The sequence below is a fragment of the Lampetra planeri genome, chromosome 62 (assembly GCF_965212315.1).
Source record: "Lampetra planeri chromosome 62, kcLamPlan1.2.h2, whole genome shotgun sequence".
In the NCBI taxonomy this organism is placed as follows: Eukaryota; Metazoa; Chordata; class Hyperoartia; order Petromyzontiformes; family Petromyzontidae; genus Lampetra; species Lampetra planeri.
In genome coordinates, this window is record NC_136168.1 from 4,704,827 (window position 1) to 4,732,716 (window position 27,890).

Below are 27,890 nucleotides of genomic sequence, written 5' to 3' on the forward strand. Positions count from 1 at the left end.
TGTCATGGCAATACGAGGGAGAACACAAGCAGAACTCTCAAATCTCATTGCTACGAGCATCACAATGCCAGAACTGGCATTGCGATGTTCTCAAAATGACATTTTGCATGCCGAGTTTGACAACTCATGTTTCGTAATAGGTAAAGCCACATATCTTCTTGGTTCTTTCAGTAAAGTCACGTAGAAGGAAAATAATGAAATAATAAAAAGAAAACATTTAATAATTCTCACGACGTTTCGGCCACAACGCAAGCAGCCGTCTTCAGGTGGAGAACAGGTCTGTCGAGAAGGCAGAGTCTGACTTCGACAGACCGAAACGTCGTGAGAATTATTTTATGTTTTATTTTTATTATTTTATTATTTTCCTTCTACGTGACTTTACCGAAAGAACCAAGAAGATGAATCCCTGCAGTCACGAAAGCTTTAAATCGAAATATAAAGCCACATAATTCTACATACTGCTTCCTACTTGGAATAGCTATAAATGTTCAGAGGGTTTTTTTATATCTTTTGTCATATTCATTTTACGTGGTATTATATCTAAAAAGTGTATTTAACATAATTAACTCAAAGAACAATATTTTGACAAAAGCCTCTGTAGATTACCAACCAATTAGTTATTGGTCACATTAAAACAAACCAAAAAGTTCTGATTTAATCTACTAAGTCAATATTGTGTTTTACGTAAAATGCAAATTGGTGCATATTTAATGATATGACACATAATATGCATCAATGAATGGGGGGAAATTCACAATACAAAAAAAGCTTATATTTTTGTGTATATTCATCTGGTAATTTATTCATTCTGATAAAAGGACAGGAATTTGTTTTTGCCTATTCACCTGTAGTACCTCCCCTGAATTTAGTTAAGATTAGTTAAGATGAATTTTACCCTTTATCAATGTTAATTTTGCTTTGGGTTGTAACTCTCTTCTGCCGTCAATGTGTAACCAAAGTACAGTAAAACCTTGGATTGCGAGTAACTTGGTCTGCGAGTGTTTTGCAAGACGAGAACATTTTTAAAATAAATATTTATTTGATAAACGAGCGAGGTCTTGCAATACGAGTAGTACGTGTATACGCTTTGTCTGCCGAGCATCACGTGATCACAACTGATATACGAGTGCTTTGGATTACAACACACGTGTCCGGAACGAATTATGCTCGCAATCCAAGGTTTTACTGTACTGAGATTAATTCAGGTTTTGCATCAAAGTAATGATGATTTCTGATTGTACTGCGTGGTGAACAAGCAAGGAAAAACCCACTACTAAAGCGACCATGGTTGGAGTGCATCATCCACTGCTCTGATGACACAGATAAGCTGGTGTCACCACAAAGTGCTGGAGAACTCTGCTCAGGGCAGCTCAGATACGAAATCATGCACCAGTTCTGGAACTGGCAGAAGACATTCCAGAGGGACAGATTCCAGAAATTTACTACCACAGAAAGCGTCACAGCATCTTCACTATGAAGAAAGTTCCTGATGGCATCCTTGCAAAAGAAAAGCAAAGTGCCAGTCAGTGGCTCTGCTGAAGAGAAATAATCTAAGAGGACGGCTCGACATGCCCCAAGTGCGTCTACTACTTATGACGCAGAGTGCATATTTTGTTAAAAAACCGACAAATATGCCACGGGAAAGAACACGAGAGAAGTGCTGGTACAGTGTCGAGAACTGCGAGCTGATGCAAAGATCAGGAGTGCAGCAACGAATACAACAGACAGCAGAATCCTTGCCATTGTGAGTAGAGACCTTGGAGCAGCTGAAGGGCACTACCACAGGGCATGCTATAGACTGTACACCAAAGAGGAGGTTTCCAAAGAAGAGGTTGCCAGCAGTGAAGATAATGATGCTGCAGCCCAGTACGAAGCTGCTGTGAATCAGTCATACAATGAGCTGTTCCTCTTCATCAGGATGGAGCGTTTTGGCAATCCTCAAGTGATGACAATGACTGATCTCACTTCTAGACTGGTTGCGTCAATGAACTTCCTGGGCATTGTCCGAGTCAAGGAATCAACCAAGAAGCACAGAAGGCGAAAGCCTGAGAGTGCACTTGCTGGAGCCTTGCACATCTTCCCTGACGGGAAAGGAAAACTCCTCCTCTATCCAGATAACCTGCCCATGAAGGAACTTGCCAAAGAAAATCAGTCTCTCAAAAGTGGCGGTGCTCAAGATGTCATTAGCCAAAGCAGCCATCAAACTGAGAGAGGACATCAAAAGCACAGGATGTAGTTCTGAAGGCAGATAGAAACCTGTTCAGCCACATGATCCTGGTGGCTGAAAGCAGGAAGGTGAATATGAAGGATGTGTCTTCTTCTTGGTTCTTTCGTTAAAGTCACATAGAAGGGAAATAATAAAATAATAAAAATAAAACATACTAAAATACAATTCTCACGACGTTTCGGCCACAACGTGAGAATTATTTTATTATGTTTTATTTTTATTATTTTATTATTTCCCTTCTATGTGACTTTACCGAAAGAACCAACAAGATGAATCTCTGCAGTCACGAAAGCTTTAAATCGATATGAAGGATGTCCTTGCCCACCCACTGGGCCCACTGCCATGGGCACTGGCAAATGCTGATGGGTCCCTACGAAAAACAAACAAGGCTGCACTTGCCAGAGGAGCTTGAAAAGAATGTGTCTCCTGCAGAAGACATCCCAACCCCATCTACTTCCATCATTGATGGGATGAGCCTGGTCCAAACAATGAATGGCAACAAAACCTTCGCGCACAGGTGGCAGAGTCAGCCTTGACCCAGGTCCTCCACGAGGGGACACAGAGTGAGAGGATTGGTGTTGTTTATTATGTCTACCGACAGACTTTGATCAAAAGATGCTGATCGACTGAACCGGGTGCAGACACCGCTCTCCAGGACAAGAACCTCGCAGGGGGACACCACGTCCAGCAGCGGAGAAGACTCCTGTGCAGTCCCTCCAACAAGACCAGTCTCATCAAGTTTCTGGTGGAAGAGTGGAAACTCCCACGATACAGAGAGATTCTGCATGGTAAGGTGTTGCACGTGAAATGTGAGGAAACCTGCTACAAGTTGACAGACGATGAGTGTGAGGAAGTAGCAGAGCTGCACTACACCCATGAACAAGCTGATACACGTCTGCTCCTGCATGCATTGCATGCAGCAAATGTGGGCTCAAAGGCAGTTATCATCACAGCTGAGAACACTGATGTCATGGTGCTTTGTCTTGGCTTCCAGAAGGACATCACCTGTCCCATCTACCAGAAGTGTGGGACACAGAACCGCACGCGTTCTGTCGATATCAGCAAACTGGCAAGGTCACTTGGAGACAGCAGCATCTGTGACAGCCTGATTGGCTGACACGCCTTCTTCACAGGCTGCGACACTGTCAGTGCATTCGCCGGTCGAGGGAAGCTGATCGCCCTGAAGATGGTGAGAAAGGACACTTCCTGCCAAGAGACTTTTAGTCGACTGGGGCAGTCATGGAATGTGAGTGATGAGCTGATCCAGAAAATTGAGCAGTTCACCTGTCGCATGAACGTTGCTAACAGCAGCACTGGTGAGGTGAACCAACTGCGCTACCAGCTCTTCTGCACCGAAAGGGGAGAAGTCGAGTCCAGCCAGCTGCCACCATGTAGAGACTGTCTCTTCGTGCATGTTCAACGAGCCAACTATCAGGCAGCAATCTGGAGGTGCTGTCTGCAGGCTAACCCTGTGGTGCCAAGCCTTACTTGAGTATGGATGGACAGACGATGATGGCAAGCCGGCCATTTACTGGGTGCGCTACCCCACCCGCACCAGTGGTCTTGCAACTGCTCGCATGCAAGTGTGTGCGTTCATGCAAAATGCCAAGCTGCACGTGCCTGTCAAACGGGCTGACATGCACAGACTGTGCAAGTTAGAGACCTGCAGTCACCAAAAACTGCAGGGTGATCCAGAACCTGACTTTGAACTCGGGGAGTCAGATGACGAGACAGATGAGTAGTCTGATGAGTGACACAGGGTGGTGATTCTGATGGTATTACTGTGGTGGTAGTAGTATCCATTGATGCAGTGTGGTGATTCTGGACTTGATTACCCTTGTTAACACCATCTAAGTACACCCAGAGCTTGATAACAATAATGTAACCTTCTTCACATATACCCATCACTAACGATATATACGAGATTACATGTTTCATTGACTAAGTATATGCGAATGTCAATGTTTGTAATATTCAAGTAGTTCCTTGCCTCACTATGATATTCCTTATCATCCGGTGTTTTCATTGTGTATTTAAACCAATAAATACCAGTTTGTGACCTAACTCACTATGGTCTAGGTCAGGGGTCGGCAACCTATGGCTCCGGAGCCGCATGCGGCTCTTTACGGGCTGCTTCTTGACGATATGTACGTGAGTACAGTATGTACTCAGATGCATTGCGGCTCTTGAAATACTGAATTTTGTACCGAATTGGAAAGAAATGGCTCTTCTTGTTATTTTGGTTGCCGACCCCTGGTCTAGGTAGTTTTTAAGTAACAATGCCCATTTCATCGTTCCGTACGCCTGTCATAGGGTATGGGTATAAAATTCATGGTAACTACAACTAAGTTACCACTCCGCAAAGGTTATCATATCAAGTTTTCAAGTTTCAAGTTGAATTTATTAGGTGTAGCCCTGTGAGCCATTCGGCTCTTGAATCGGGTGCAACCGCAACAAACAAAAAAACTAAAACATGAACAAGAAAACATCTTAAAGTGACTATGTGACTAAGTGCAAACAGAAAATCCAAGAAAAGACAGCAAAATATTGCAGAAAAAGCACCGTACACCAACACTGTGTGCAAAAATCCCAGTGGGATGCAAGTCAAACAACAACAACAACCGCAAGACAACTTAGATTAAGGCCATCAGTCTAACTCTGTGCTACAACAAACATATGTCCCACACACGTGGAGGATTACAAAAATCATTACGAGACGTTCCCACCTCAGTTGGTACAAATAAGTGACTTTTATTTGGTCTGGGCCAATGGACTAAAGCAAAAAGTCGCTTGCTCAAGTAATGTTGCTCATCGCCGCCGCTGTAATCTAGACAACGCCTTTCGAGTTGAATGTTCGGAGTTGTTCCCCTGCTTGAGGCGCCATCGCCAACAGCCGCCGTGAGTCCCGCGTCAACGCATCCCGTGCCCCGCGTGATCGAGTGACCAAGTGCCGAGGATCCCATGAGGATTTTCTGAACACACGAACGACGGCCGCCAGCGTCACCACTGGAAAGTGCCATGTGTGCGGGATCGCTACGGACCATCCGGGTCGCGCCGTGAGCGACGATGGCCCTGGCTACCAACCCGCACTATCTTCCACTATCTCCGCGGGCACACGAGAGTAAACATGCCAAGCCGCGTTACGCAAGACCAGTGGCTCCGGCGCACCGCACGCAGATACGCACCGCACACACGTTGGCGACCCACACAAACACTGACACACGCGCGTGTCTGTTAAGCTCCATCGGCTCGGTTGAAACGGCAATCCAACGTTCGACGATGCAAGGTGCAGCCCCTGCAAGTGCCCGCTCGCGCCAGCTGCTGGCGGAAGGGCCCTCCACCAGAGGGCCCTCTAAAGAGGGTGTTTGGTCTCCTCTTCTACACTGGCCCGACGTGTTGGAAGATGGAGGTGACAGACCCCCAATTTACCCTGCAGGTCGGGACCCCCCGCGACCTGCACCCCCCCCACCCAAGGACCCACCGGGCCCCCACTCACGTTGTACCTCGTGTGGTGTCGGTGTCGCTGCTCACGTGCGTCCTCGCGATGACGTCACAGGCGCTCGTTCGCCCTCCCTGCGAGAGAGACACACGCACAGTCAGCCACAAAGACAAAGATCCCCCCATGGCCTTCGCAGACTGATGGGGGCAAGGGCTGTTGGCGAGTAGCACCTGCGATTTTTACACATCGCAACCATGTGCTCATTTGAGGCCGAGTCGACCTTGGGGAGGCCCAGACCTATTTTCCGATAATCGTCACTGATGTTGGCCGTGAGCAGGAATCAAACTCGGGTCACCTGGTTCATAGCGCTGCACTACCGCCCCCCACATGCACTCAGCCACACTCACACGCAGAATTATTTTATTATGTTTTATTTTTATTATTTTATTATTTCCATTCTACGTGACTTTACCGAAAGAACCAAGCAGAGGAGAATAGGTTTTACCCTTTCCGGCAATAAAACAGTTGTGTTAAGATGTTTAAACACCAAACTGAAACCTTTTGCAAGGAATCCTGTCTGCATTAACCACATGTACTTGTGGTGGACATGCAAACAAACAAAAAACATGCGCTGATAGCAGAGGTGTGGACTCGAGTCATGTGACTTGGACTCGAGTCAGACTCGAGTCATGAATTTGATGACTTGCGACTCGACTTGGACTTGCATAACAATGACTTTGTCCCACCTATGAGATGTGGACTCGAGTCATGTGACTTGGACTCGAGTCAGACTCGAGTCATGAATTTGATGACTTGCGACTCGACTTGGACTTGCATAACAATGACTTTGTCCCACCTATGAGATGTGGACTCGAGTCATGTGACTTGGACTCGAGTCAGACTCGAGTCATGAATTTGATGACTTGCGACTCGACTTGGACTTGCATAACAATGACTTTGTCCCACCTCTGGCTGATAGTATCAGAGCATATTGGTGTTTTAACATCTTAACACAACTGTTTTATTATTGCCAAAAAGGGTAAAACCTATTCTTTTAAACTCACACGCAGTCAGCCACACAAACACACGCAGTCAGCCACACTCACATGCAGTCAGCCACATACATACACAAGCAGTCAGCTACACTCACACAGTCAGCCAATCAAACAGCGGCACCACAAACTCTCACAGCAGCCGCGACATCACAAACCATGAGCGTGCGCATTACACGTGTCTTGCCCATGTTCGGATTTATTTGGAATTGGCGGCGATGGTGTCGGCGGCGATGGTGCCAGCATCGCCGGTGATGTTGCCACCACCAACACTGGCACCATCACCGCCTGCACGCGGAGCGGAGCGTCGGACATCGTGCCAAACAATACGCGGTACGCGACCCGTTCACGCAGCGGAGAGCTATGCATGGCACAACCGATTAGGGATGCTGCAAATCAGATGGAAATTACATTCACCTTTCTTGATATAAAATATTTTAAAATACATTTTTAAAAAACACGCTTTAATGAAATGTACTGTCCGAGCTGCCCCTGCCCCCTTCCCCCATCGCCCCTCCCCTCCTTCCACATCCACCGCCCCTTCGCGTGGCTCCGAGGCTTGCCGTGACGTGAGTTGAGCGTGGACAATTAGAGCCGTAAACGTGGACAATTAGAGCCATAAAGAGATTGATTTAAAATATATATTTTTAATGTTTAATGATAGAATGTAGTATTGTCATCAGTATGACATACCTATACCAAGTTTGCAGTCGATACGACATTGGGAAGACGGTAAAAAGTGAGTTACAAGATTTGAGGATACAACAACAGACAGTGAGTTAAATAAAAGCGTGTAAAATGTTAAAAAATATATATTTTATATTTTTGTATGATAGAATATAGTCTTGTCATCGGTATGACATACCTATAGCAAGTTTGCAGTCGATACATTGGGAATACGGTTGAAATTGAGTTACAAGATTTTAGGATACGACGACACACAGAGTAAGTTAAATAAAAGCGTGTAAAATGTTTAAAAATAGATGTTTTGGATTTTGTATGATAGAATATAGTCTTGTCATCAGTATGACACAGGTATTTCAAGTGTGCAGTCGATAGCACATTGGGAAGTGGGTAAAATAAGAGTTACAAGATTTTTTTTTGGAGGCTACAACAGACGGAGTGAGTTAAATAAAAGCTTGTAAAAAATTAACCCGTAAAAACAAAGTTTTTCACTATAAATCCTTTATATGCGTGGCGGCTAGAGTCCTCTCGTCCTCTGGCTTGAGATGGCTGCCACCTATGGGTCAGATGATTGCCTGCCACCATTAAGCAATTGGTAATTACATATAATTTTTCTTTCCTAAAAAGTGTAAAATTTAGGAAATGTTTTTTCACGAAAATTGATTGTCACGCACAACGAGTCTGTGTGCAAAATGTCAGCTCGATTGGATCATGGGAAGTGGGTAAAAAAACGACCGAAAGATTTGCACGGTCGTAAGCAAGCAAGTGAACTTAATATAAAGGATTTAAAAAGGGAGACACTCTCACTCGGAACATCGTGGGGCCCTCGGACCTAAGGACTCGACTCATCAACGCCGGCATGGGGGTGGCGATGGTGGTGCCAGTTCAGTTCCGTGCATGTGTCAAGACCATTGCCTCGTTTTATAAATAAGCCAGATTTTCTCAAACTCTGGGCAAATTATGCGCTTCAAATCGACGCTGCCGTTCGTGTCGTTAGGACGATTATGAAATGTCGACTGTGAGGTCGCCTAGTATGTGGAACTGCCCACAATGGTATCTGCAGCAGTAACACACAAAGATCTCCCCCCCCTAAAGGCTCAACAAACTGTTGGTGCAAGTGCTGTTCACGAGCACCTAAGAAGACCGGCACGGCACACAAGCGGGTGGCCAGCGCCACACACCCGACCACCTGTTTCCCAAGTGCTCATATCTACACGTACTCTCGGTGCTAATTTAAGGCCGAGTCGACCTAGCAGAGGCCCAGGGACGGTTTAAATATTCGCTGCTGTTGTGACCGGGAATCGAACTCGCGTCGCTGGATTCGTAGAGCAGTTGCGCTGACCACTGTGCCACCGCTTCGCACAGTAAGACACATGCACACGGAGATCCCCAATTTATATGCAAGCGGTAAAGGGGCAGCTCTGCAACTGCTTTGCTCGTGCCACTGCTGGCACAAGGGCCTCCGCTATAGATGGGGCATTTGGTCTACTCTTCAGCGCTGACATTGTTGGAAGAAGTGGGAGTTACCCACACTTGATACCACCACACACGACCTGCCACAGACTGCGGTGAACCCATGTATACTGACCAGGGAGGACAGAGGTGGGAGGTTTGTAGAAATTTGCCGCCCCCCCACCCTCGTTTCGACCGACGATCTCTGGATAGCAGGTCCGGCGCGCCCAGTAAACGACGATGACCACACCAGCACCGTGGCGGCTTCAACCGATCGGTGTGCCGAGATTAATTTATTATGACCGCGCGCGTTCGACCCAGGAGAGCCTCGCTGAGTCTCAACATTCTTTGTCAGGAGGGTCCCGCGAAAGATGTCGCGGTCGGAGGCGATTCATTTCCCCCGTAGATTCACGACCAGCTAACTTGGGCTGACGTTTTCCAAACGTAGCAAATTTGGAGCTTGACGTCGGCACACACTGGCCCCGCTCGTGCCAACGGAAAACCACCAAAGACGGTCGCCGGCATGCGCTGCTTCTGCGGCCGTCTGGAACGCTCCTCTCCTTCCGATATCAGGAAGCCGGTGTGAGCTGTGCACTTTGTAAATCATCATCTAGATTGACAAAATCATGCTTTTTGTGCGTTCGTTTGTTGTCCTTCCCCCGCACCTCCGATTAGTGCAGTTGGCTACGCACGGTGCGAAAGAAGTTCAACATACAACTCAACAAATTCACCAATAACACTGTGTGTGTGGCCTTTAAAAGAAAAGTAGTGTATCGTAGGCAACATTTCAGGCAATAGCCCTTCTTCACAGCACAGAGGCCAGAGGGGTCAAGTAGCTCAGAGGTTTGGAGTGGCTCTGCGGCGAAGAAGGTTCAGTGCACGAAACGTCAACTATTGTTTGTTTTAAGGCCTACACGCACGCACACACACACGCGCGGCATTGACACGGGTCGTCGTTTTTATAATTTGAGCTTGTGCACCACTGCCAACACAGAATCAAGAGTCTTTATTTATCTTTACTTGGCTGCATCGGCCGGACAATTTGTCAAAAGAAACCTCCTGCGAATGATGGCACGGGACCGTTGAACGGAGGCAAGGGGGGGGGGGGAGTGCCAATCCACCAATCAGTCGCCTAGGATATACGGACACTTGCACACGGGGGGGTGGGCTGTGCCCCCCACAACTGAGGACACGCTCCTGCAGCAGCTGCATTCATTATAAAAACACGGGGGGGGCACCTCACCATCAAACATATTTTCGGTATGGAAGCCGCCCAATCAGCCCCCCCCCACCTCATCAGCCCCCCTCCCACCCATTCAAGACAATTGGTACCCACGCCGCCCCCCAAAACCAGCATCTCCCCTCCCACTGCCCCTCCCTCCCCGAAGTTACTAAGCCCACCAAACAGAGCGCTTGCTGTACCCGATATTATTCGTTGTAGCTTTTGTCAGTTTGGTGACGAACCCAGGATGGCCGGAATGAGACCGCTATCCAACACCCCCCACCCTCTCTCTCGTCGTGGTCTCTTGAGTTCTCTCTCCTGGCTCCACCAAAAAAAAAACCCTACGCGGACAGACATCACACGCGTAGGTCAGGCACGTCAGTCCACTGCTGGATGAACGCCTCCTCAAAGAGCTGGGTCTGTCGCGAGGCACATTCGACCACACTCCACGGTGGTTACTGCAGGTTGGGACACCGATTTATATCCAAAGTAGAAACCCCCCCCCCTTCTCTTAACGACGATAATTATTGATTCCACTCAACCGGTCATTAAGCGACTCGGTTGTAAAGCGAGTATAGGAAACACGTTCAAGGCTTAATTCGTTCCGATACCATCGAAAGTTGGCCCCTTTTTCAGCCAAAATACTTACTTTATATTTACACAATTGATATTATTCAATGCATTCATTAATATTTGCTGTATCTACAACAGCCCATCGTGAACAGGGGAATGGTTGGAAAGCGAACACATTGGAGTCTATGCAAGCACTACACTATACACTACAATATACACTACACTATACACTACAATATACACTACACATTGGGCTCTATGGGGGCCCATCGCTAAGCGATTAGTCGTTAACAGAGGTGGCCGTTGAGAGGGGTTCTGCTGTATATATTTTTTACAGACACGTTACATTTTTGCACGGGATTATGATACCGTTGAGAACCCACTGAAATTAAACGACCCCAGTTAATAATTAATACCCAGCACAGCCGACTCTGGCTCAGCACAAGAGATCAATTCCTGGTCGGTGATCGACTCGGCCAATCATCACGACCATCCTTCTTGCGGTTGCTAAAACGGGAAGAGTTACTTCGACCCAAGTCAACAACGCTTGCGTTTACAGACAGACGCATGGCTTCCTGCCATAGCAACGTGGACTTTCCACCAACGATTCGAGGCTGCCAAGAAGCAGATGGGTGGGGGGATGTGGGTGGTTGGGGGGGCGGGATTATTACATTTGTCAATGCTACTTTTTTATGCCTGGCAGCAGATTTAATGGGCCACACCCTGCTGCAGATATATCTAGAGGAGTTGAAACCGGTCCAAGGTTTGCGTTCCGTTCATTGTGCAACATCACAAACTACTTTTATCCTGGCCCAAAGGTCCCAAACAACAATTGGTCCGCAAGAAACAGCACTATCGAAGGCGCAAATGGTAAAAGTCACCGTACTGAGCATTATGACAAATTTTTCTCGCCGTCTTGAAAACAAAAGTCCGGTAAGTGTGCGTGGGTTAGTGTGCACGCATTCGTCCGCGCGTGTGTATAAGTATGACGCGGTGCTGGCCACCCACCCCCTTCGTGTGCCGTGCCAGCCTTCATAGGTGCTCGCTAACCAGCACTTGCTCCTAGAGTCCGTTAAAGCTCCACGGGTGACCTTTGTCTTTGTGAGTATGTGTATGCTAGTGTGCGTGTGAGTACGTCTCTGCGTCCGGCGCGCGTAAGCAAGCGCCTTGTGCGCAAAGGCCGAACGTAACTTTATCGACACCGGGCACGAGTACGGTGGGCGGCGCTCTGCGGGGGCATCCTCCAATCCGGCGAGTCCGGTGATCCGTTTCCGAGTGGCACCGCTAGAGAGCCAGCAGCAGGACCGGCGGCGGGCTCCGGCGTCATCGCGTGCGCGCGCTTTAATCCGCCGGTGAGCCGGAGGCCCATTTCCGTTTCGTCGTTTCATTTACGCGGAGCAGAGGTCGCAAACGGGTTTTGATTCCTTACCCGTACCCGGCCGCACCAGGGTCGCAAACGGGTACCCGTACCCGGCCGTACCCGTACCCTACCTGTACCCGGCCGGGTACGGGTAGGGTACGGGTATCGGGTACCTGATTGCGACCTCTGGGATGAAGCCGTGTTGCAGGCGCGGGTGGGTTGATTCTAGGAACTTGAATTGTGAGAAGAGACAAGGCGTTGGGAAATGAGTGACAAACGGTGACTCACCAGTGACTCACGGCCTACCCGTACCCGGCCGCACCAGGGTCACAAACGGCTACCCGTATCCGTACCCGGCCGCACCAGGGTCGCAAACGGGTACCCGTACCCGGCCGGGTACGGGTAGCCGGGTATCGGGTAGGGTACGGGTATCGGGTACCCGGTTGCGACCTCTGACGCGGAGCCCGCCCGCAATTTACCGAGACGACGCTTCGACAAACTGCAATGGACAGCGGTCGGACACGTGGGGGGGGCTCCTCGTCAACGCCAACAACATCGCGATGGCGGGGGGGGCCGGCACAACTCCGTGGCGGCCGTCAACGATTGTTGAACGGAGGGCAGCCTCCACCCCCGCTGCTCTAGCTTCACAATCCCCTTGGCACTTTACATTAATAATCGTCACCGCTTAGCCATGATCAATCCACTGCTGGATGAAAGCCCCCCCCCGCCCTCCCCCCCACGGCCGCTCGTCACCTCCTCTAGCACCGTCATGCAAAGCAACACGGGGCACTTGGGGACTGATTTTAGCACTCTCTCGGGTATCGCTCCACGCTGTGACTGTGGAATTATTATAATGAAGAGGCCTTTTTTTCAATCCACTACTGGAGGAGGACGCCTCCCCGTTGCCCGGGCGAGTCATCGTGGGTCCGGTGAATGTGGTGCCGAGGATCAGCTTGGACATCGCTCGCCACCGACGTTATCCGTGTCGGTAACGCAGATTAGTCCAGTGTGCAAACTACAGCACCACTACACCACAAAGACAAAGACCCCCGGTATAGCCTTCACAGTGTTGGGGCAAGTGCTGTTAGCGAGCGCCTATGAAGGTGAGGGGGTGGGGTGGCCAACACCACGCCCAGCCGCCTTTGTCTCCCCAGTGACGATGTTTACACACTGCACCAGGTACTCATTTGAGGCTGAGTCGACCTAGGGGAGGCCCATGACCGGTTCAGATAATCGTCACTGGTGTTGGCATGTGAGCGGGAATCGAACTCGGGTCGCCAGGTTCGTAGCACGCTAACCACTACGCTACTGCTCCCCCACTACACCACACATTCGTACATAAATACACATTGAAAAGGCACATACGTACTTGCATTACACACGCACTACAAAAACAAACACATACCAAACTTAACGTTCACACATATACACAAACGCAAATTACTTAAACATACACACACCCAAAGGCAAAAAAACAAGACTAAGATATCACGTGTTGTTGTTGTTGTCAGTTGTTGTTGTTGTTGTGTGCCGTGTACGTGTTGTTCCCTTGACGCACACACAATAACACGGGCAACAATAACAACAACACAACAGCCGCCATTCACAGCCCAGTGAGGCCGACGTCACCCCGCAGCGCTTGTGCCAGGCTGGGTGCACACACCACAAAAACATACGTCATGCACATGCAGTACTCGTATATAAATCACACACACACACTTCTATATTGTACACACACAACAGACACAATGAACACTCACACCACATAATTCGCATTATACTGTACACACCTTTACCACACACACACACCACATGTGAATGCACACACTACAAAAAAACATACGTTATACACATGCAGTACTCGTTTCTAAATCACACACACACACTTCTATATTGTACACACACAACAGACACAATGAACACTCACACCACATGATTCGCATTATACTGTACACACCTTTACCACACACACACACACACCACATGTGAATGCACACACTACAAAAAAACATACGTTATACACATGCAGTACTCGTTTCTAAATCACACACACACACTTCTATATTGTACACACACAACAGACACAATGAACACTCACACCACATGATTCGCATTATACTGTACACACCTTTACCACACACACACACCACATGTGAATGCACACACCACAAAAAAACATACGTTATACACATGCAGTACTCGTTTCTAAATCACACACACACACTTCTATATTGTACACACACCACACACGCACATGTTACAATATACACATGCACACACATGCACTTATACTGTATACACACACAACGTACCACACACGCACATGCAATAAAGACAAATGTCCCACCCACCCGAATAGCCTACACAAACAGTTGGGGCAAGTGTTGTTAGCGAGCACCTACCGATACAGCAGGTCAGCATGGCGAACGAGCTAGCCAGGGTGACCAGCATCACACATTATAAACACGGACACACACACACACGTACACTACGCAACACAAAGGGAACACATACACCACACACACAAAACAAACACACAATCAAAATCATCAACATGCAAATTGGCCAAACATCATCCCAAGGGAGATGCAGGATGCTTTAAGAGATCGAGTCTTGAGACTCGATGAGATGTTTTCCCGAACAAATAAATGGCATCATTATATATAAACCACACACACACGTGCACACACACACATGCACGCATGCACACACACTCGCCACACAATAGGCCTGGCGTTCATCACAGCGGCCCTTTGTTGCAAGAGACCCTCTGCTCCTGGTGCAGTTATTAAACTACAGACTGTGACTACACAAAGACAAAGATCCCCCCCAACACCACCACCGTGTAGCCTCAACAGACTGTCGGGGCAAGTGCTGTTAGCGAGCAGCACCTACGAAGGCCGGCACGGCACATGGTTGAGGTGTGGGGGTGGGCCAGCAACCACGCCCGACCGCCTTTGTCTCCCCCAGTGACGATGTTTACACACCGCACCCAGGCACACATTCTGAGGCCGAGTCGACCTAGGGGAGGCCCAGGACCGGTTCGAACATTCCCCAACGTTAGTGTTCGTGAGCATGAATCTTACTCGGGTGGCTGGGTTCGAGTGTCAAAAGCAACACTACCGCTTCCCACTCACATAATCTCTGGTGTGTGTGTGTTATTCCTACACAGTCACACTGCAATTATGTATACAGTATACGCGTGTGGTTTTGTACAACACAATCATTACACAAACACGTGTACGAGTGTGGTTGTGTACACCACAATCATTGCACAAACACGTGTACGAGTGTGGTTGTGTACACCACAATCATTACACAAACACGTGTACGAGTGTGGTTGTGTACACCACAATCATTGCACAAACACGTGTACGAGTGTGGTTGTGTACACCACAATCATTGCACAAACACGTGTACAAGTGTGGCTGTGTATAAGAATGTATATGCACCACGTAAGTACACACAGTTATGGCCTTTGTGCGTGTGTGCGTACACAGTGTGTGGATATAGGAACAGCGTGTACATAAGTACTTTACGGTTCTGGCACTGGCTCGAATAAAATCTGCACAGCACACACACAACAGTCTCTCTCTACAGCACAGCAAACACATTACACACACTCACTAAAACACTACACTACACACACACACTAAAACATTACACTACACACACTCACTAAAACATTACACTACACACACTAACTAAAACATTACACTACACTCACTCACTAACACATTACACTACACACACACACTAACACATTACACTACACACACACACTCACTAAAACATTACACTACACACACACTCACTAAACATTACACTACACACACTCACTAAACCTTACACTACACACACACACTCACTAAACATTACACTACACACACACTCACTAAAACATTACACTACACACACACTCACTAAAACACTACACACACACACTCACTAAAACATTACACTACACACACTCACTAAAACACTACACTACACACACTCACTAAAACATTACACTACACACACTCACTAAAACATTACACTACACACACGCTAAAACATTACACTACACACACGCTAAAACATTACACTACACACACGCTAAAACATTACACTACACACACGCTAAAACATTACACTACACACACGCTAAAACATTACACTACACACACGCTAAAACATTATACTACACACACACACTCATTAAAACATTACACACACTCACTAAAACATTACACACACACTCACTAAAACGTTACACTACACACACGCTAAAATATAATACTACACACACACACTCACTAAAACATTACACTGCACACACACTCACTAAAACATTACACTACACACACACACTCACTAAAACATTACACTACACACACACACTCACTAAAACATTACACTACACACACACACTCACTAAAACATTACACTACACACACACACTCACTAAAACATTACACTACACACACACACTCACTAAAACATTACACTACACACACTCACTAAAACATTACACTACACTACACACTCACTAAAACATTACACTACACTACACACTCACTAAAACATCACACTACACTACACACTCACTAAAACATCACACTACACACACACACTAAAACATTACACTACACACACACACTAAAACATTACACTACACACACACTAAAACATTACACTACACACACACACTAAAACATTACACTACACACACACACTCACTACAACATTACACTACACACACTCACTAAAACATTACACTACACTACCCACACTAAAACATTACACTACACGCACACGCTCACTAAAACACTACACTACACACACACTCACTAAAACATTACACTACACACACTAAAACATTACACTACACGCACACACTCACTACAACATTACACTACACACACACACTAAAACATTACACTACACACACACTAAAACATTACACTACACACACACACTAAAACATTACACTACACACACACTAAAACATTACACTACACGCACACTCACTACAACATTACACTACACACACTCACTCACTACAACATTACACTACACACACACTCACTAAAACATTACACTACACACACTCACTAAAACATTACACTACACACACACTCACTAAAATATTACACTACACACACACTCACTAAAATATTACACTACACACACACTACAACATTACACTACACACACACTACAACATTACACTACACACACACTACAACATTACACTACACACACACACTCACTAAAACATTACACTACACACACACACTAAAACACTACACACACACTCACTAAAACACTACACTCACTACAACATTACACTACACACACTCACTAAAACACTACACACACACACTCACTAACTCACTAAAACACTAAACACTCACGAAAACATTACACTACACACACTCACTAAAACACTACACACACACACTCACTAAAACATTACACTACACACACTCACGAAAACATTACACTACACACACTCACTAAAACACTACACACACACACTCACTAAAACACTACACACACACACTCACTAAAACATTACACTACACACACACTCACTAAAACATTGCACTACACACACACTCACTAAAACATTACACTACACACACCACACACTAAAACACACTACACACACTCACGACAACATTACACTACACACAACAACCACTCACGAGAAGAATACACTGCATACACCACACACTAAAACATCACAGCACATACACACTGCTACACACTACAGCGTTAACCCACACACTACACCACACTAAGATACAACGAACACCATACACCAGACAGCACATCACAACCACGCACAAAAAACATTCCACACATCACACAACGTACAATATAAATATTACACACTTCGAAAAAATTGGCAAGCATAGTACAATATAACTACACACAACCACACTCACTAGAACATTACGGCATAACACACGGCACACACACACTAGACACACTAAAACTAAAAGTACGTAACACAATAAAACATCAGGACACTAAAACATTTCAACACGCATACCACAACATAACCCAAACGCAAAACTACAACCACCCGCACACACACTAAGCACCACATCCAACACAGCACACACACACAAAGAAATGATTGCCCGCCACAATCACACGTGTCCTCTCCTCCCTCCTCCTCCTGGAGTCCCACACCGGTCTCCCGCCGTGACCCACATCACTCACTCTCTCTCGCGCTCTCGCCTTCATAGTGGGGGGGGGGGGCAAATACATATCGAGCACATCCAACGTTCCCGCGGCGAGTCCGTGTACATCCCACATCAAATCCCATTCCGACCGCCCCACCACTACAAGCTCCGTCTCGCTGTTGTGGGTGGGCGCCACTTGGGAACGACCGTGAGAAGACGCACGCACGGAGATGACTGGATGAACAAAACCCCGGTGTCCACGTTACTGCGACGAGGCCGCGTACATCCTCCCGACCGCTCCCCGTGTCTCACTTGGGACACGGGAACTCGAGATCCATGGGGTTTGGTGGGGGCGAAACGGCCCGCCCGGGGGTTGGCACACCGTGACAAAGGCGGCCGGGTCTCCCGTTAACTCTGCCGATGATGGAGATAGCGATTATGATGGCGATTGAGGATTGTGATAATGATCGTGGTGGTGAAGATTGTGATAACGGTGGTGGTGGGTGGCCATGGTGGTAATGAAGATCGTGATTGTGATCATGGTGGCGATGATAACGAGGATAATGGTGGGAGTACGGGCATGTGAAGTTTGCGAGCATAATGGAGGCGTTGATGGTAATGATGGTTGTGAGGATAATGATGTTTTGAGGGTGATGATCGTGATTGATGATGAAGCCAGTGATGTTGATAATAATTGCGAGGATAGTAATGATGATTGTGACGACGATGATGGCGGTGCTTCACGATTTTGACGAGTACGGTGATGATTCATGTTGGAGATATGATTGTGTTCATGATGATGACGGCAGCAATAATGACGCTGATCGTGATGGAGATGATTATCTATGAGTGCGTTGATGTCTCTGATTACTTTCGTGATGACGTCGGTACTGTAATGACGCTGGATCGCCTTACTTCTGCGAATGATGCCGACTACAACGACAATGCTGCCGTTGCTGCCGATTATCATGCTTCTAAATCTGCTCAATGCTCCCAATGATGATGATGACGACGCTGGCGATGGTGTGGGTTAAGCTGCTGCCGATGATTAGGGTGATGCAGATTGTACTGCCGATGCTAATGCCATCGCAGTTTCCGCTTCTGTTGCTACTGTCGCTGCTACCGGATTCACGACAAATGCCACGAATTCTCAGTGCAAGAACCTCGCCCTCCCCAAAAAAAAAAATTTCCCTCGGGACCTTCCAACCCCACCCCCCCCTACACCGCCTCGCTCCGCCGGGCAAGGACGAGCCTTGAGCCGCGGGAAATCCAGCCTAGGCGGGGGGGCTCGAGCGGATTACCCGGGACACTAGGCCTCGACTCCCCAACAAACAACCGACGGTATTGACCGAAACACAGCAACGCCAACGACGGCGGTGGCAAATCCTCCGCCCTCGAATAAAACAACTCGCAATCCACAACACCTCCCCCCGCCGCCAGCCGAGTGGAAGTGAGATGAAGTTGGGAGAAGGGAAGAAGAGGAGGAGGAGACGGGCGGGCGGCCGACGCGGGCTCCGCGTGGCCCAGTGCGGACGGCGCTGAGGGGGGGGGGGTCCTCGAAACGCCGCGGCCACGGACAACCCAGGAATCCTCAGGGACCTGGCAAGAGATAGGGGGGGTAGCCGAAAGAGGAGTTGGGGGGGGGGGCCTTTCAACCGATAGCCCCGGGGACCCCCCCTTACCGGGCCGAGGGGACTGCCCGAAGCGCAGTCCAACACCACCGCTGCCGACACCGCCGCCACAGTCGCTCATGGCCGCGTCGCCTCCTACTCTTCCCCCCACCCCCAACTACCCCCACCCACTCCCGCCCGCTAAAGTGGTGACGTCACCGGAACTTCGATTCTGTGGATCGAGGGTTTTGTTATTTTGAAGGCGATTCCACGAACGTCTCTCTCCACCCCCCCACCACTGTCCCCGAACACAAAAAAACGCGCCGAGGTTCGATTCCCCGTGAATCGTTTTTGTTTTAAAAGATAAAAATAGAATCGAAGGGCGCGGTATGTTCGATTTTTTGTTTCAATTTTGGGGCATCGATTCGTCGTGGATTACACTATGTAACACAATGTTTGTTCCTGGGAACTAAGTGTTCTTTTTTATTGTTTATGCCTCAAAAGTACAGAAAATGGCTATTATTCCCCACAAACTTTGCTTTTGTGACCAGGACTTTACGTGAAAGAATGACACAAATGCACACGTTTTCTCATTGAAAATAGGTACATTTCAAAATATCAATATCCTGGTCACAAAAGCAAAGTTTGTGGGGGAATAATAGCAATTTTCTGTACTTTTGAGACATAAGCAATTAGGAAATAACACTTAGTGCCCAGGAACAAAAATAAATAACTAAAAATTTGTTGCACACTGTTATCAAAGTGACCAAGCAGCCAGAATCTGAATATTTATTTATACTCCAAGGAATCCGATGAGCGATAAAGCTCTTTCTTTTAGACAGATGTCCAGAAGGGGCACGGGATCAGAACGTTACCACAACAATAAAAAAAACACGATAGGAGTTATATAGAAAATATAGAAAATGGTAAACAAAACACTTAAACATAAACAAATAACACTGAACTATATTCTTTGCAGCTTATCAGGTAAAATGCCACTGAGTTAACTTATTTTTCAGAAGCGACCTGGCCACAAATGACAGCCAATTAATTCTAGATTTGAAGCTTTCGTGACTGCAAGGACTCACACTCTTTGTTTTTTTCGGTAAAGTCACGTGGGTAAAAAATTAAATAAAAACAACTAAATTAAATGACGACGTTTCGGGCGCAACACAAGCGTCCGTCATCAGGGGGGAAAGCATGGTCCGCTGCTGAGGCAGACTGTTTTAAAAGGGTGTGAAATGGGTGTAGCCCAAGGGTCATTGTTCTGGCCTTACAGGACGAAGGGTCAAGCCGTGCAAGGGGGGCAGCCGGGGGTCGGATTAAGGCGTGGGGGCCTTTAGGGGCTGCAGCTTTCCCACCTACCGACAAAACAAAGAGTATGACAGCCAATTAACCTTATTCACAAATGTCTGTCCGTCACCTCCACAGAAAACAACGCAAGCTATTGTTTTAACACAGGGGTGGTGAACCTTTTTTTTGCCAAGGGCCATTTGGATATTTATGACATCATTCGCGGGCCATACAAAATTATCAACTTGAAAATTAGCCCGTTATATTTGGTCAAACATTTAATTCACTCACCCCTAATGCGATGGCTGGAACTGCTTCTCTTTGGTGAGGCGTGTGATGTTAGCTGGTATTGACGATGTTGCTACTCGCAACTGCTTTTCCAGGTTTGCTCCGAGATTTATTGAATTTCGAGTCCCGCCTGCGGTTGCCTTGGCAGGGCCAGACCCAAATGGTTTCGCGGGCCTTGTACGGCCCACGGGCCGGACGTTCTCCACGCCTGGTTTAACACATCCCATCAGCCACACGGCCTTCCTTCTGGGAATGTACAATGTCCGCAGCATTGGTTCAATACGAGAAGAACTCTAGACGTGTTTTCACGTTCCGTGTCCCATTGTCAAGCTCGAGTCAGGCTCGCATGAACCAATGCTGGTAAAACTGCCAGATGTTATAGGCAAGGAGTGGTTTTGACATTCAGTGTATCATCAGTAGAGTCAGGCTCGCTTGAAACAATGCTGGTAAAACTGCCAGATGTTATAGGCAAGAGCTGGTTCTGACATTCACTGTCTCATCAGCAGTCAGACTCGCATGAACCAATGTTGGTTAAACTGCCACATGTTATAGGCAAGAACTGGTTTTGACATTCAGTCTATCATCAGTAAAATCAGGTTGGCCTGAGCCAATTCTGGTAAAACTGTCAGATGTTATAGGCAAGGAGTGGTTTTGATATTCAGTGTATCATCAGCAGAGTCAGGCTCGCTTGAGCCAATGCTGGTAAAACTGCCAAATTTTATAGGCAAGAATTAGTTTTGACATTCAGTGTATCATCAGCAGCGTCAGACTCGTGTAGCGTGTGTAATTTCGGAGGCACACACCCTGTTCAGCGGAGGCAACTCTTTATTAATAAACAACTAACTGATCACCGGGTTCTATAATCAAGTGTGGATATGCTGCCCTATACCGGTCACTGTGTGTGTGAGTTAGCTAGCGAACGGGTCTGTAGCTCACACGCTACAGAACCCACGATTTACAGCTAAGGGGCCGTCCATAAATGACGTCACGCACCTAGGGGGGGGGTCAGACATTTGTGACGATGTGTGACGAGGGGGGGGGGGTGAGAAATGTGACGTCACATCAAAATGCGCAACTTAAAAAAAATATAGACAACACGTTCTACTTAATAAAATCGACTTTTTAATAAATGTTTTCTCCTACAACATCAGAGTGCAGCGCCACATTAAAAACTCACACGCTACAGAACCCACGATTTCCAGCTAAGGGGCCGTTCATAAATGACGTCACGCACCTAGGGGGGGGGGGTCAGACATTTGTGACGATGTGTGACGAGGGGGGGGGGTGAGAAATGTGACGTCACATCAAAATGCGCAACTTTAAATAAATACAGACAACACGTTCTAGTTTATTAAATAGACTTTTTAATAAATGTTTTCTCCTACAACATCAGAGTGCAGCGCCACATTAAATACGCACTACAATGACAATAGTTTAACGCGATTTGAAGCATGTTTTATTTGGGGGGCAGAGCGTTGTGACGTCATATTTGAGGGCGGGTCTGACTTTTTTAGACGGCGCGTGACGAGGGGGGGGGTCAAAAATCGTCCAAAATCGCGTGACGTCATTTATGGACGGCCCCTACCCCCTCGGCGCCCCCCCCCCTTTATCCCCTCGACCACGCCCCCTGCTGTGTCCCGACCTGAGCTCTCCGCTCCCGGTCACGTGTCCTTCCAACCGACCAATGGAGGCTCTCCCAGTGCTCAGCGTCCCTTCCCCCACTGTGACTGGCGCAACAGCGGAGAGACCACGTGATCGTGTCTCTACAATATTGATTTGGAGCTTTCGTGACTGCAGGAATCCATACTCTTTGGTTCTTTCGGTAAAGTCACGTGGGTAGAAATAAAATAATTTACGCGATGAACCAATGGTGGTCAAACTGCCAGATGTTATAGGCAAGGGGCCGTCCATAAATGACGTCACGCGATTTTGGACGATTTTTGACCCCCCCCTCGTCACACGGCGTCACAAAAAGTCAGACCCCCCCCCCCTCAAATATGACGTCACAAAGCTCTGCCCCCCCCCCCCCCCAAAACCATATTTCTATTTTGAAAATAAAACGTGCTTCAAATCGCTTTAAACTATTGTCATTGTAGTGCGTATTTAATGTGGCGCTGCACTCTGATGTTGTAGGAGAAAACACGTATTAAAAAGGCGTTGGAAAGCTTAAATTGAGCATAAAATTCACTTGAAAATATTCAACGTCTAACTAAAACTGCAGATGTTCAGAATATTATATTGAAATTATCTAATAATTATAAAATATTGAAAAAAATTATAACTATAAAAAATACTTGAAACTTTGTAGTAGAACGAAGCTAAATGCAGAGTACGATTATATCAATCATATTCATTCCACAGAATGAAAAGCCCTGGTACAATCATTAGAATACATTTTTTAATAACAATCATTTTGAAAATGTTCAAAATGTATGCTTCTCCATTCTCCCATGGAGAAGCAAAATGCTCCTTCATGGAATAAATAAAAGGTGACCTTAGTAAATTTAAATAATCAAATAGTTAATAATGAAAATTAATTAAAAAACATTATTGTTATAACAATTATATATTTATATTCTTGGTTCTTTCGGTAAAGTCGCGTAGAAGGGAAATAATAAAATAAAAAAAATATCAAAAAATTTCTCACGACGTTTATATATGTATTTAAAGTTGCGCATTTTGATGTGATGTCACATTTCTCACCCCCCCCCCCTCTCGTCACACATCGTCTCAAATGTCTGACCCCCCCCCCCCCCCCCAGGTGCTTGATGTCATTTATGGACGGCCCCCAAGGAGTGATTTTGACTTTCAGTGTTTCATCAGTAAAATCAGGCTCGCTTGAGCCAATGCTGGTAAAACTGCTGGATGTTAAAGGCAAGAACTGGTTTTGACATTCAGTGTTTCATCAGTAGAGTCAGGCTCGCTTGAGCCAATGCTGGTAAAACTGCTGGATGTTAAAGGCAAGAACTGGTTTTGACATTCAGTGTTTCATCAGTAGAGTCAGGCTCGCTTGAGCCAATGCTGGTAAAACTGCTGGATGTTAAAGGCAAGAACTGGTTTTGACATTCAGTGTATCATCAGTAGAGTCAGGCTCGCTTGAGCCAATGCTGGTGTAATGCGAGCGTAAACGGGGATCGCTGCTGGGCTCTGGCCCAATCATACATCCCGGAGTATTGGGGGGCGGAGCCCAGTATGGGGGAATATGGGAGGGCCCGCCGTTCACCTCGGGTCCAATCGGAAGCGAGGTGAATGGGGGTGGACCCAGCAGGGCCTATGGGAAGGGGAGGAGACAGGATCACGTGGTAAAGGGGATATAGGTGGGAGCCCGGAAGGGCTCCGGGTCAGTTGAAAGAGTCACGAAGCTGGACCACGTTGGGTGGCCGGAGGGGATCCGCGCCATCAGCCACGTGGCTGGAGGAGCTTCGGCACAGCGTCGGCCAGCGGTGTGCAGAGTGGGGGAGTGGAAGGACTGACGAGGGAGCGCGTGCACGGCGCCCGCGAGGAGACGCTGGTCCGCTGTCGGGACCAGCGGGGTGCGAGCAAGAAGCTAAATAAAAGAGCAACGGAGACCAACAGTGTGTGACGAAGTCTTTTATTACACTGGTAAAACCGCCAGATGTTATAGGCAAAGATTGGTTTAGACATTCACTGACTCATCAGTAGTCAGGCTCGCTTTAACCAATGCTGGCGAACCGCGAGTGAATATTTTATGCTCGAATAAGCATTGGAGGCGTCGGTAGAAATCCCCTCTTTCTGGTCAACCGCTGTTGACTTCCCCACAAAGTGGTACATATTTTACCGACCCCCGTAGGGATGATGAGCAATGGTCATTCGTAGCAGAAAAAGTTGGAAATTCTGCTATGAACAAGGGCCATTTACGTGAAACGTCGCTCAGTATATGCTTATACTGAGGGCAGTGTTACCGGCACATTGTTGTTGTTGTGAACTGTTGTTGTGTGTGCTTGTGCACCACTCACTGTCATACGTTCAACCAGAAAACAGGTCGAGGTGACGATTATATATTCTACAATTCCTACCCATTTTGTCTCTCTATTTCACATGCTATGAAGAAGGGCTTTTGCCCGAAACGTCGCCTATTGCATTGGCAAATGCGTTGAGCTACGTTAATAAAGGGACACCACGATGGCGAGATGTTATCGTCCTCGCTTGGTATCTAGGAGGTCCAAGGTTCGACCCCGACCCTGACGCCTGCTGCTGTATATTTGAGGTTTGCGGTGTCTCTCTCTCATCATCACGGTGGCTAGGAGATGTTAACTACCTCGTCTGGTATACAGGAGGTCGTGGGTTCGACCCCGACCCTAACGCCTGCTGTATATTTGGAGTTTGCGTGTCTCTCTCTCTCATCATCATCACGGTGGCTAGGAGATGTTAACTACCTCGCCTGGTATACAGGAGGTCGTGGGTTCGATCCCGACCCTGACGCCTGCTGCTGTATATTTGGAGTTTGCGTGTCTCTCTCTCTCATCATCATCACGGTGGCTAGGAGATGTTAACTACCTCACCAGGTGTACAGGAGGTGGTGGGTTCGATCCCGACCCTGACGCCTGTTGCTGTGTATTTGGAGTTTGCGGTGTTTCTCTCTTTCTCATCATCATCACGGTGGCTAGGAGATGTTAACTACCTCGCCTGGTGTACAGGAGTTCCAAGGTTCGATCCCGACCCTGACGCCTGCTGCTGTATATTTGGAGTTTGCGTGTCTCTCTCTCTCGTCATCATCACGGTGTCTAGGAGATGTTAACTACCTCGCCTGGTGTACAGGAGGTGGTGGGTTCGATCCCGACCCTGACGCCTGTTGCTGTGTATTTGGAGTTTGCGGTGTTTCTCTCTCCCCGTGCATTTCCTCTCCGGGCCCTCCGGTTCTTCCCTCCACATTTAGCAACGCGCAGTTGAGATTTTAGATGATTTTGACGCTATTTTTGTACAAATTATGTGGCCACTTTGTTGAGCTATCATTTGTGATAGCCAGGTTGCTTCTGCAGAATAAGTTGATGCCTCAGTGGGGCTTTGCCTGGTAGGATTGGGGATGATTTCGTACTCTTAGGTTTTTTCGGCAAAGTCACGAGTATGAATCCTTGCAGTCACGAAAGCTTCAAATCTAGAATGGATGATTTCGTGTTGTATTTGTTTGTGTTTGCACAACCATTGTGTTTTTGTACTGCTCGTTGTTGTGACATTCTTACCCCGTGCTCCGACTGGACGTCTGTGAAAAAGAGCTTCATAGCTCATCGGATTTCTCCAGCCGTAAGTGAATATTCTGAGTCTGAATATCCAGGGGGCGCGCAGTACTGCAGCGATCCACGTGGCGGGGGTAGAAACACGCGCACACCCACACACCCACACACGTGCACCAACTGGGGGAATTCCACATTCCTGAGACGGGGACTGGCACATGCGTACAAATACCGCGGCTGACTTGGCAAAGGTTTAAAACATATATGTGTGTGTGTGTGCAAAGTTCTCCTACCACGAGATGAAAACCACACAAAGATCCCCCAATATGGACACAACTGACTGTCGGGGCAATTGCTGCTGCCCGACCTGCGCAAGTCAACACGCCACACGAAGGTCACGTGTGGCTAGCACCCGACCGCCTTTGTCTCCCCAGTGCTGATGTCTATTGCATACTGCGCTAGGTACTCGTTGAAGGCTGAGTCGACCTAGGGGAGGGTCCAGCACAGGTTCGGATAATCACCAGATGAGCTGGAATCGAACTCGGGTCGACAGTGGCCGTAGCCCAGCGCACAAACCACTGCGCCACCGCTCCACCGACTTGACTCACGTACGCAAAGACAAAGATCCCCCATATAGCCTGTAACAGACTGTTGGGGCAAGTTCTGTTAGTGAGTGGCACCTGTGAAGGCCGTCACGGCACACGAGGGGGGTGGGTGGCCAGCACCACGCCTGGCCGCCTTTGTCTCCCCAGTGGCGATGTTTACGCACCACACCAGGTACTCATTTGAGGCTGAGGCGACATAGGGGCGGCCCATAACCGGCTCAGATAATCGTCGCTGGTGTTTGGCCGTGAGCGGGAATCGAACTTGGGTAGCCGGGTTCGTAGTGCAGCGCGCTAACCACTATACCACCGCTCCCCACTCGTACCCACACACACACACGCACGCTCACTCGAGCGGCGGGTAACATTCGCCAACAGATGTGTGATAGATGTTTAGTCCCACGCTTTGTAGAGTGAATTCAAACGGGAGCGGAGCACCTGAAATGGCGCGAGTATGGCTAACGCATTCACCGTTTTGATGTCGGATCAATGCCCTACCTTATTACAGACCAATTCAGACCCTACTGAAGTTACTGGTCACCCCGTGCTCTTATACATCTCAACGTTCATCCTGCAGAGTCAAATCATCTGTGTTTTGATCTAGTGCGCTGATCTTAAAGGTGCATTGAAAAATGTTGATACTCCATCTGATGCTGCTGCTGTTGTGGAGTTTGGTGGTACATGTTGTTTATGTCGTTTATTGTGAAACTTCGGTCA

General features: G+C 47.5%; 2 protein-coding genes across 7 annotated transcripts in view; both read right to left on the reverse strand.

The window, feature by feature from the left end:
- LOC144736700 (uncharacterized) overlaps positions 1-19,966 on the reverse strand; it is a 61,022-nt gene extending 41,056 nt beyond the window's left edge. For 5 of the 6 annotated variants that reach the window (XM_078619307.1, XM_078619306.1, XM_078619308.1 and 2 more), the window contains exons 1-2: positions 19,871-19,966; positions 5,731-5,800 (exon numbers count right to left, since the gene is read on the reverse strand). The gene's annotated coding sequence lies outside the window, so the exon portion shown is untranslated. Of the gene's footprint in view, positions 1-5,723; positions 5,801-19,870 lie in introns of all 6 variants that reach the window. The other variant, XM_078619304.1, reaches the window with a different exon arrangement.
- Positions 1-27,890, reverse strand: part of LOC144736661 (G protein-activated inward rectifier potassium channel 1-like) — a 63,653-nt gene that overhangs the window by 11,931 nt on the left and 23,832 nt on the right. The gene's annotated exons all lie outside the window — the stretch shown is intronic.